This window comes from Tenrec ecaudatus, chromosome X (genome assembly GCF_050624435.1).
Source record: "Tenrec ecaudatus isolate mTenEca1 chromosome X, mTenEca1.hap1, whole genome shotgun sequence".
NCBI classification, from domain to species: Eukaryota; Metazoa; Chordata; class Mammalia; order Afrosoricida; family Tenrecidae; genus Tenrec; species Tenrec ecaudatus.
The window spans coordinates 75,817,245-75,829,867 of NC_134548.1; the positions used below are offsets into that span (position 1 = coordinate 75,817,245).

The following is a 12,623-nucleotide window of genomic DNA, read 5'->3' on the forward strand; positions in this document are numbered from 1 at the left end:
TGAGGTGACAAATGTCGAATTGTTTACAGATGGACATTGGGTGTCCACTCCATGCTACCCCACCCCCATTCAACTTGGTATGATTTTGTTCTGGGTTTCGATGCCTGGTACCTAATCCCATCAACACCTCATGATCACTCAGTCTGGTATGCTTCTTCTATGTAGGGTTTGTTGCCTCTCAGCTGGATGGCTGCTTGTTTACCTTCAAGCCATTAAGACCCCAGATGCTATATCTTTCAATAGCTTGGCACCATCAGCTTTCTTCACCACAGTTACTTAGGCACCAATTTTGTCTTCAGTGATTGTGTCGGGTAGGTGAGCATCACAGAATCCTGGATTGTTAGAACCAAGTGTTTTTTTGTTGAGGGCATACTTGAGTCGAGGCCCAATGCCCATCTGCAAACTTAATTCTTAACATATAGATAAGAATACATAGTTATATTCTCCTCTTGTTATATATATACACACATATGTACATGCCTGTATTTACAACCCTATAAATGTACTTTGCATCCTGGTTTTTACCTCGATTTTATTTTACGTTCCTCTTGTCCCACCATCATGTTTGGCCTTCATTTGGGTTTAGTAATTCCTCACTCTTATGTTGTCCTTTATTAAACCCCACTAGGCATCCTACACCCTTCTCTCCATTGATTTTAGTTCACTTGTTTTTCCCTTGTCTGGAGTTGGCTCCCCCCTCCCTTCCTTTCTCCCACCTGCCCTTCTCCTGTATCCCCCAGGATCCATTGGTCCCATTCTTTTCATCTATGAATTATTTATCCCACCTATCTTACCTAGATCGACATGCAGATACGTCAATAAGCACAAAAGCCTGGCAAAGCCAAATAAAACAACAAAGGAAGTCAAGACCAACAAAACAATAACAACAATAACAAAAAGAGCCACTGATAAAAATGTTCACTATAAAAAGTTCAAGGTCTATTTCTTGTCCTTTACGGTTGTTTTCCAGACGAGTCTGATGGGTGTCACACTTTGTCTCCAAAGTCTATTTTTGGTATTGCCTGGTGATTTCATCACTTTCCCCCCTTGCTGCTCTGTGACATGTCCTTAGTGTTTCACCTCAGCTTGATGGGGTCATATTGTGCACAATTCCCACACTGTGCCTTCAGTATTGTCCCCTGCATGGCTATTGTTTAGTAAGGGACGCCATGCCTTGTGGTGTGGCCAGCCCTATGGTCCTCTCTGTGCATTGTCTGCTCTGAGCAGGAATATCATCCTCTGGGCTTGGTGGACCAGGATGTCTTTTCCTCCCTCTCCATCCCTTTTAATTTCTCCTGTGTGCTTTAATCAGATGCACCCTCTCCCCAAGCTGTAGCCCCAGTGCTGTCTTCTGAAGTACATTCTTCTGAGGTGGGTGGGTGTCCACATAGTTGGGATTGGGACCGTCCCCACAGACCTCTCTTGGTTCCCTGGTACTTGCTGGTATGTTTAATGCACATATTGGTGCATCAGGTTGAAGCCTGTTCTTTCTCTCCCTCTCCTGTGGAGATACCCATGGCATTTTTTCGCCTTCTTTTCCCCTCTCATTAGTTGGCTTCCTTCTGTACTGCTGGATTGGGTTTAGCCCCTGCCATAATTGCTGGACTTCACCGCAGGTATGTATGTATGTAGTAGCTTTTCCCCTATACCCTGTTTTTTTTTAAGTTTATTTCAGTGGACTCATGTTGTACTTGTACTTTTGTGCTTGGTTTACTTCACTTAGCATTATTTTTTTTTCCAGTTCTTCCCATGTGGCAATGTGCTTCATGCATTCATCATTGGTTTTTTGGGATGTGTAATACTCCATGGTATGTATGTACTACATGTTTTGGGGTCCTTTTGTATGTTGACGGAAATTTTGTTTGTTTCCAACTCCTTGCAATTGTGAACTGTGCCCAATGAACATTGGAGCACAGATGTCTGGCCGTGGTTTGTTTCTTGTCTCATCTGGGTATATGCCTAGTAGGGGGATTGCTGGGTCGCATGGTTGCTCAATTTCTATCTGTTTGGATATCAATTTTCATAATGGCTGTGTATACCTACAGGTCCACCAGAAGTGGAAAAGAGTCCCTATCTCACCACAGCCCCTCCATCCCTTGTTATTTTCTGATATTTTGAATTGGGCTATCTTTGAGGGTGTTAGGTGGTATCTCATAGTTGTTTTAATTTGCATTTCTTTTATGGAACATTTTCTCATGTTTATTGGCGATTCGGATTTCTGACCTTGTGAAACTTCTGTTCAGCTCCTTGCCCAATTGCTTGGAGGGTGGTTAGTTTTTTTCTTATTGTAAGCTTGCAAAGTATTGTAGATTTTAGTAATAAGGCCTTTGTTTAATGTGTCATTGCTAAAGATGTTTTCCCATCTGTAATCTCTCTTATTACTCTCTTGGTGAATTCTTTGGATGTACATAAGTGTTTTATTTTTAGTATGTCCCATTGGTCAAGTTGTGCTTCCTCTGTGTTTGTGTCCTTCGCCATTTCCAGTAGCGTATGTAATCCCTGTGCCAAGGTTCTCAGGTTTGTCCCAATTCCCTCATTGATGACTCTAATAATTTGTGGTTTTACCTCAAGGTCTGTGATCCACCTTGAGTTTATTCTTGTATATGGAGTGAGGTAAAGGTCTTGCTTCCTTTTTCTGCAGCTACGTACCCATTTTTTCCAGCACCACTTGTTGAAGAGGGCATCTGCTTCACATTTGATATTTTTGAGCCCCTTATCAAAGATCAGTTGTCTGTATGATGATGATTTTATTTATGGGTTTTCAATCCTTTTCCATTGGTCTGAATATCTATCATTATACCAGTGCCATGCTGTTTTGACCACTGTGGCTGTGTAGTAGGTGCTAAAGTCGGGTAAAGTGAACCCTCTGACTTGGTCCTTCTTCTTGAGAAGTTCTCTGCTAATTCTCGGCTTCTTTCTTCTCTTTATGATGTTGGTAATCTGTTTTTCCAACTCTTTGAAGAAAGTTTCTGGAATTTGGACCAGGATAGCATTGAACTTATATAGTGCCTTGGGTAGAATTGACATCTTTACAATACTGAGTCTGTCAATCCACGAGCATGGAATCTCCTTCCATTTGTTGAGGTCATCCTTGGCTTCTTTTCATAGTGTTTCATAGTTTTCCTCATAAAGATCTCTTGTTTTTTGAGTCAGGTATATCCCTAGATATTTCAATTTGTGTTTGACTATTGTGAAGGGTACCCCATTTTTTATCCCCTCTTCTGTGTCCTTGTCCGATGTGTATAGTAGTGCAATAGACTTCTGTTTGTTGATGTTGTAACCTGCTACTCTGCCATATTCCTCTATTGCTTACAGTAGTCCTCTTGTGGAACATTTAGGATTTTCCATATATAAAATCATATCATCTGCGAATAATGATAGTTTCACTTCTTCCTTCCCCAGAAGAATACCTTTGATGTCCTTTCTTTGCCTTAAATTGTTAGCTAGGACCTCCAGCAAAATGTTAAACAGGAGCGGGGACAAGGGACATACTTGCCTAATCCCCTTTTTTCCGAAGAATTGATCTCATCTTTTCTCCATTGACTACCACATTGGCTGTTGGTTTTTCATATATAGCTTGTATTATATTGAGGAATTTCCTGTCCATTCCTATCTGATTGAGTGTCTTCACTTGAATTGGTTTTGGATGTTGTAGGATGCTTTTTCTGCATCTATTGATATTATCATGTGGTTCTTATATTTATTCGTTTCAATGTGATGAATAATACTAATGCTCTTTTGTATGTTGAACCATCCCTGTATCCCGGGTATGAAATTCACTTGGTCATGGTGAATTATTTGTTGTATATATTTTTGTATTCTCTTGGCTAGTATTTTCTTAAGGGTTTTTGTATCGATATTGATTAGGGAAATTTGTCTGTAGTTCTTAAGTCTTGTGGGATCCTTGCCCGGTTTAGGTATCACAGTTATACTAGCTTCATAGAAGGAATTTGGGAGTTTGCCATCTTTTTCTATGTTTTGGAAGAGTTTGTGTAGGACTGGTGTCAGTTTTTCCCTGAATGTTTGATAGAATTCACCAGTGAATCCGTCTGGTCCCAGTATCTTCTTGGTTGTTAATTCTTTGATAGACTTGTCTATTTCTTCACAGATGATATCATTTCATATGGATCTGTTGAGGTTTTTCATGGCCATTGGGGATAATCTAGGGAGGGATTGTTTTTCCAAGAATTCATCCATGTATTCCAAGTTTTTGAATTCATTTGAGTACAGTCCTTCATAGTACTGTGTAATTATCCTTTTGATTTCACTGTGGTCCATTGTAATGTTTCCTCTTTCATCCTTCATGTAATACTATGAGACTTCCTCTGATGACTGCCTTTGCTGTGTCCCATAAGTTTTGGTATGAAGTGTTTTCATTCTCGCTGGTTTCTAGAAATTTCCTAATGTTATCTCTGATCTGAGCCAGTATGCACTCCTTTTGCAATAGAGAGTTATTCAGCCTCCAATGATTTGCCCTTGATTTCTTTATCTTCCTTTTGTTGATTTCTAATCTTATGGAGTAGTGGTCAGAGAGAGAGTTCTGTGTGATATCAATGTGCTTAAGTGTATGTAGGTTCAACTTATGCCCTAGCATGTGGTCTATTTTCATAAAAGTACCATGTGGACTTGAATAGAATGAGAACTCTTTTGTTTGGGTAGAGTTTGCCTGGTATTGTCTCCAGCCTTTGATTCTCAGGCTGTTTTTATCTGTAATATTGAGATATGTCTCCTGTAGGCAGCAGGTCGAGGGTTTGTGTTTTCCAAGCCAGTCTATTAGCCCCTGTCTCTTAAGGGCAGAGTTCAAACCATTAATATTCAGGGTTATTGCATCTATCTGTGGACACTGTGATGTCATTTTATCGCTCTTGTGTTGGGTGTTTTCCTACCTCACTTTCTTTTCTGTGGGTTGTGCATATGTGTGTTTGTGGTTCATTCTTGCCTTCTTTCCATCGTTGAGCCAGTTCTATCTTGGGGGCTGTTTTCCCTTTGATGGTCTCTGGGTGGAGTTTTCTGTGTGGTGGTCTCTTGTATGTGCTTGGTGAGTGTTGTTCTTCTGCCCATACTGGGTCAGTGAGGACCTTTTGTAGTGCAGGGTTCCTTTTAGCATAGTCTTTGAAGCTTTCCTTGTCCAGGAAGACTCTCTCTTCTCCATCAATTTTGACAGATAATTTGGCTGGATCGATTATCATTTGGTTTGCCTTATTTTCCTGCAATTTTCGGAATATGCTGCTCCACTGTCTCCTCTTCTTCATAGTGTCTGCTGACAGGTCTGAGCATATTCTTATCTGCTTGCTTTTATATGTGGTTGCCTCTTTTTCCCTAACTGCTTTAATAATTTTCTCCTTTTCCTCAAAGTTGGATAGTATAACAACTATGTCTCTTGGTTACTTCTTCTGGAGATTCAGTCTCGCTGGCGGTCTTTCGGCCTCCTGGATAGTTGCCTGGTTTTCATTCATTAAGTTAGGGAAGTTTTCCTCCAAGCATTCCATCACTATTTTGGATGCTGGTTTGCTTGATGTGCATTCTTGCGGCAGGCTGATAATTCTGATGTTGTTCCTTTTCATAACGTCAGACATAGCTCTGAGGTTTTCTTCAGCTTCTCTGATGGACTTGTTAGACTTTTTCTCATATTTATTAATTTCTGCTTGTGAATCCTCTAGGTCACTGCCTCCTCCATTCTCTGGGCGAAGTCGGTGAGTTGTTATTAGTTTTTGATCTCTTGCCCTTTAACTCCTGTATTTCCCTTTGGTACAGGGCCTTTATTTCCTCTATCATTTCATCCTTTTCCTGTAATACTTCCCTCATGCCTTGTGTGGCTCCAAGCAGCATTCTGAAGATTTCTTTCTGTGGGAGGTCAACCTCTGCCTTTTCTATGACTGCCATTAGGTTAAGGAGGTCCTCTGGCTTTGGATTTTGTTTCTCTTTTCTTGTTGAAACTATGAAAGGAGCTTGCTGTATTTTGGTCAATTTATTGGAACTAGGTGCCACTTTCCCGGGTGTCTCAGGGCCCTGGGCTCTCTCTTTGGGAGGTTGGTATTGGTGTTTTAACTGGTTGCCTTTAGCCAACTTTCTCGCGGGATTGTGTTTCACCTTTGTACTGCTGGGGATTCCCTCTTGCCTTGGCCTATAGTTTGTGCTGCAGTCACCTTTAGGTCCCCTTAGTATGGGGACCAGATTTTACATTGGTAAAATGGGACACCATTGATAAAACTCATATCCTGGCGAAATAGCCACATGGCAGCCCAAAACTATATACTCTAGATTGTCATACATTGTTTCCAAAAATCGGGAGTTTTTTAAAATGCCGTGGCATGCAGGAGCTCTTTTAAGCTGTGCACGCTGCGGTCTGATAGAAAGTATTGGCCCCAGTGCAGAGGAGCGAATTTAGGGGATGGGTTGGGGATTGGGTGATCTGTTTCTAGCTAGGGGCAGTTCCCTCAGGTAGGCAGGTCAGAGGGAGTTCTGCAAATGTTGTGCATATGCACCGCTTGGAGCCCAAATGGTGGGATCGAATGAGCAGGGAGAAGGGAGAATGCAGTGCGCAAACCCCAATGGCTTGGGTTCCTATGCCTCAGCTGCAGAAAGTTCTGCCAGACTTGGGTCCTCTGTCTGGCAGGTCTGAGGCGGTGTGGCAGAATGGGAATCTCTGCGTGCGTGTGTGTGTGTCCCCGTGCATGCATGGGCATGCGCGTGTATAGGGGGGCGAGGCCGAGGGAGGTCACTGGATGGCGGATCTGCAAGGAGCACAGTGATGGCGGGGGGGGGGGGGATCTCTGGGCTAAGACCTCTGAGCATGTGGCAGGTCTGATTGGCAGTTCACACAGAGCACTAAGGCAGGACCATAGCTTCTGCCTTTCGCCTGGCTGTGGCTCCGGACTTGCACCTCTCGGGAGAAGGGGAAAGTGTCTGGCCCACTGGACCCCGAGGTGTGCCCAGGTGGGGCCCGAACCTCCAGGGGTTGGGGGGTATGCCGGCTGGAGCAAATACACAAATCCTGGACACCCTGAAGTGGGGTGGAGTTACTGACTGACAGTTTTGCGCAGAGCTCCAAGGTGGGCACAGCCTCAGCCGTGCACCTGGCTGCCCTATGGCGCCATTCCTGGCAGAGCGGGTGCCCTGAGCAACGCACCAGAGACCATGGGTGTCCGCACAGCGCGCTGTCAATCAGGTGCGGGTCCACCTCTGGGTCAGAGAGATGCTCTGAGTGGTCTTGGGAATCTAACAGATTTGATACCCCTACTCCGCCCCCAACTCTCCTCACTCACCGATCTCCTCGGAGCTCCGGCAGTGAGATACCTATCTGGTGGCCATCTTTCTGGAGTCCCCACATGGCAGGTGTTTTTTTAAAAAAGATCTGAGTACTTATTCCAATCTTTCTCAATTTTAAATAAAAACACTCAAGACTCATTTTGTTACATTTAGCTTTATTATAACACTTATGTTTTCACATATAGCATTGCTATTAGTTACTACATATTTATTTCAGTTATGAGAATGATATTAAAGTAAGATTTACACAAAATTATTCTTCTATCTAGTTTAAGTAATTTTCCCATTCCCTCCATTCTTTTAATTGTGTGTGTCCCTGCTTTCAAGTGTCTTGGGTACATCTAAGTGCAGTATTGCTGGATCAAGTAATAATGCTATGTTTAGCCCTGTATGGAAACACAAAAAATATTTTCCATATTATATTTTACACTGTCACCAGCAATGGATGAGAAATCCATTTCTTCATATCCTCATTAGCACTTGTTAGTTTCTTTTTCTTGGGGAAATAAAATCCATTCTAGACTGCTAAAAGTGGTTATGATTTGCATATCGATAATGATTAATGACCACAACTTGCCTCAATTTGTTATATTTTTGTGGCTTGTGTGTTGCTGTGAAGTTACGTTACTAGCATTTTAAAATACCGACAGTGTCAGTCATGAAGAGCATTTTTCATTAGAGCTTCTAGGCTTAAAAACAATGCAAACAAGGTTTAGGCTGCTCACATCTGAGGAATTAGCCACTGATAACCTTATGAATAGTATTAAATGAGTGTCAGATATAGTGCCATAAAATGTGATTCTCAGGTTTTAAGACACTCCAAATAAGACTGGGAAGAACTGTGTTAACTATAATGATGAGTAAAGCTTTCAGAACATTTATTTGCTGATGAAGGTATAAACCAAAATGAGAAGAAACAGCCGAAAATATCCATTAATAACTGGAACATAGTATGTAAGAAATATTAAATTTGGAATTTGTCAATAATGAAATGGAATGTATAAAAACTTATATTAGTGCCACTACTTGCCAGGCAATTTGTTGTAATAGTTAACTTGTGTGTTGCTATTATTCTGGAAGCTCTGTCACTGGTATTTCAAATGCCAGTAGGGTCACTCAAAGGGAACAAGTTTCAACAGATCTTCCAAACTAAGAACAAACAACTTCCCAATTTGGAAGTAGTAGCCCCTGAAAACCTTATGCATATGACTGCCAGATATTAATGGTCTAATGAATGAAAGCAGAACATTGTTTGAGAGAGTGATAGAAGATGGATCCTTGGGTTGGAGGAGATTAGAAATATGACTGATGAGGGGCCACTTTCCTAGAGTATAGTTGACCATGGTGGTGTGAATGGGGTAAAGCCTTGTGGGAGTGGAGCCTTTGGGATGTTCACTGGATGATGGGGCATGACGTAAAGTAAGAAGAAAAAGCTGTAATTTTTTAAAGATATAAGTGTGTGTATGTATGTGTATATGTATATATGTATGTGTATATATGTATATATATATCATATTAAATGAAGGGGGAAGTGCAGAGTGGAGACCCAAGGCCCAAGTGTCGGCCAATGGAGATCCCCTCATAGAGGGGTTTATGAGAGGAGATGGGTTAATTAGGGTGTGAGGTAGTATCGATGAAGAACACAGCTTTCCCCCAGATCCTGGATGCTTCCTCCCCCCAACTACCATGATCCGAATTCTACCTTGCAGGGCTGGATAGGACAGAGGCTGTACACTGGTGCATATGAGGGTTGGAGGTACAGGGAATCCAGGGTGGATGATACCTTCAGGACCAAGGGTGTGAGGGACGATGCTGGGAGAGTGTAGGGTGAGTGGGTTGGAAAGGGGGAACTGATTACAAGGATCCACATGTGACCTCTTCCCTGGGAGAGGGACAGCAGAGAAGGGGGGAAGGGAGACTCCGGATAGGGCAAGATATGACAAAATAACGAGGTATAAATTACCAAGGGCACATGAGGGAGGGGGGACTGGGGAGGGAGGGGGGAAAAAAAAGAGGACCTGATGCAAGGGGCTTAAGTGGAGAGCAAATGCCTTGAGAATGATTGGGGCAGGGAATGTATGGATGTGCTTTATACAATTGATGTATGTATATGTATGAACTGTGAAAAGAATTGTATGAGCCCCAATAAATTGTTAAAAAAAAAAAGGAAAAAATAAATTTCAAATTTGGTCAAAAAAAAAAAGCTGTAATTTTTTTTTCAATTAGCAATAATTGCACCTCGGATAAACCTCACTGGCTACGATATTGCCACTGTGCAAAGCTAAAGCTGTAATTTTTTCCTAATGATCAGAACATGAAATGTGCGAATTATGAATCCACAGAAATTGCAAGTCATCAAAACCAAAATAGAACACATAATGGTCGATACACTGTGCAGTAGTGAGCTGAAATAGACTAGTATTGGCCATTTTGAATCGGAAAATCATATGACTTACTATGCAGTGAATAAAACAATCAAGAGGAATAGCAATGAATAAATTGTCAAAAACTCCATTACAATACAACTTTGAAGAACAATGCTTTCTGCAAAAGGATTATATCTACCTTCAAAAAATCCAATCAGTACTATAATTCAAATTCATGCAACAACCACAAAAGCTAGTGATGAAGTTGAAGAACTCTCCCAATCTCTTCAGTCTGAAATTGATCAAGCATGCAATCAAGAAACATTGATAATTATTGATGATTGAAATGCAAAAGTTGGAAACAAAGGGCAAGGAATAGTAGTTGGAAAATATGGTTAAAGATGAAGAAAAGAATAACAAGTCAGTGAGAGCCAAAATACAATCTTTAAAAAAAAGCATTTTATTAAGGGCTCATATAACTCATAACAATCCATACATGCATCAATTGTGTAAAGCATATTTATACATTCATTGCCCTCATCATTCTCAAAATATTTTCTTTCACTTAAGCCCCTGGCTTTAGCTCCTTGTTTTTACCCCCTCCCTCCCCACTTCCCCCTTCCTCATGAACCCTTCATAATTTATAAATTATTATTATTTTGTCATATCTTATACTGTCTGACATCTCCCTTCACCCACTTTTCTGTTGTCCTTCCCCCAAGAAGGAGGTTTTATGTAGACCATTGTTATTGGTTCCCGCTCTCCATCCCATCCTCCTTTGACCCTCTTGGTGTCCCCACTCTCACTACTGGTCCTGGAGGAATCATCCGTCCTGGAGTCCCTGTGTTTCCAGTTCCTATCTGTATCAGTGTACATCCTCCGGTCCAGCTGGATTTATAAGGTAGAATTGGGTTTAAGATAGTAGTGGGGAGGAAGTATTCAAGAAGTAGGGGAAAGTTGTATGTTTCATCATTGCTCCACTGCACCCTGACTGGCTCTTCTCCTCTCCATGGCCCTTCTGCAAGGGGATGTCCAATTACCCCCAGATGGTCCCTGGGTCCCTACTCTGCACTCCCCCTCTTTCACAATGCAATGACTTATTTTTTATCTTTGATGCCTGCTACCTGATCCCTTCGGCACCTCATGATCTCACAGCCTGGTGTGTTTCTTCCATGTGGGATTTGTTGTTTCTCAGTTAGATGGCCACTAGTTTATCTTCAAGCCTGTAGGGCCCCAGACTCTATACTTTTTGATCGCCGGGCACCATCAGCTTTCTTCACCACATTTGCTTATGTACCTGCTTTGTCTTCAGTGATCGTGTCGGGATAGGCTCATGTGCTTCTTCCAGCTGAGCTTTGTTGTTTCTTAGCTGGTTGGCTGCCTGTATATCTTCAAGCTTTTAAGCCCACAGGTGCTATATCTTTTGATAGCCAGGCGCCATCAGCTATCTCTTTTGATAGCCAGACACCATCAGCTTTCACCACATTTGCTTGTGCACCGGTTGTCTTCAGTGATCGTGCCAGGAAGTTCAGCATCTCAGACTATCGAATGTTAGAACAAAGTGTTCTTGTGTTGAGGGAGTACTTGAGTAGGGGCCCACTGTCCATCTGTTTCCTTAATACTGAACCTATAAATATATTACATAGATCTATGTCCCCCTCATCGTATATAAATATATTTACATGTGTATATGCCTGTATTTAGATCTCTATAACTGCCCTTTGCCTCCTAGTTCCTCTACTACTTTGTACTTTCCTCTTGTTCCACTATCATGTTCCGCCTTCATTTGGGTTTCAGGAATTCCTCTCGGTTACATTATCCTTGATTCACCCCTGCCAGACCTCATACACACTCCTTGCCACTGATGTTGGATCATTTATCGTTCCCTTGTCCCTGGGTTAGTTAACACCCAATTCCTTTCCTCTGTCTCCTCCTCTCCCATGTCCCCCCGCAACTGTCATCCTGTTGTTCTCTCTTCTGGCTTGTTTATCCCACCTATCCCTCCAGGTAGACATGCAGTGACAACAATATGCACCATCACAAGTCAGAGTACAATGAAGCAACAATACAAAATAAAACAATAGTTACAACAGCTATAACAACAACAATATACCATATATATATGGTTTGTTGTTGTTATAGCTGTTGTAACTATATATATATACACACACACACACATAGTTCAATGTCTATTTCTTGTCCTTTATGAGTCCTTTCCAGTCGAGTCTGATTGAATGCCATGCCCCACATCTATCCCTGGCATTCCCTGGGGACTTCATTGCTCTGCTCCACCCACTGCTGTGCTGCACGCCCCCAGTGGCTGGTTTTGGTGCAGTGGGCTCATGGTGTGCACAGTTCTCACTGTGCGTGTCTAGTGTTGTCCTCCATGGTGCTATGGGTCAGTGAGGAACACTGTGTCTAGTAGTGGGGCCGGCCCTGTGGTCATCTCTGTGCATTGCTGCTCTGAGAAGAAACATTGTCCTCAGGACTTGGTGAGCCAGGACGTGTTTCGCTCTTTTTTCCCCCTTTCCCCCTTGTTGGCTCCTGTGTGCTCTCCTCAGACAAGTCCCTCTCCTTGAGATGTAGCTTTAGTGCTGTCCTCTGGAGTGAATTCTTCTGCAGGGGAGGGTGGTGTTGTCCACTTAGTTGTTAATGAGGCAGGCCCCTCAGGCCTCTCTGTTGGATCCCTGCTTCGTTTCAGTGTGTTGTATTCTTGTTTTGGAGCCCTGGGTTGAAGTCTGGTCCTTCTTTCCCTGTGGAAACAAAATCAACACCCTCCCCCTGTGTGGGTTAGTGCCCGGTTCCCCCATCTACCCATGTCTTCCAACCCCCTTTTTAGTGGACTACCATATGTATCCCTGAATTTAGTCTGTTGGCAAAGTCTATCAATTTGCACTGTATTTTTAAATTTCATTCCTTAAGTCTTGTATTTCCCTTTGGTAGGTTGTCTTTATATCCTCTATCACTTAATTCTTTTTCTGTATTGCT

The 12,623-nt window shown here is 42.3% G+C and overlaps 1 pseudogene; it reads right to left on the bottom strand.

Moving 5' to 3' along the window:
* Positions 1-9,421: 9,421 nt before the first annotated feature.
* On the bottom strand, positions 9,422-9,552 carry LOC142435176 (U4 spliceosomal RNA; annotated as a pseudogene).
* Positions 9,553-12,623: the final 3,071 nt, after the last annotated feature.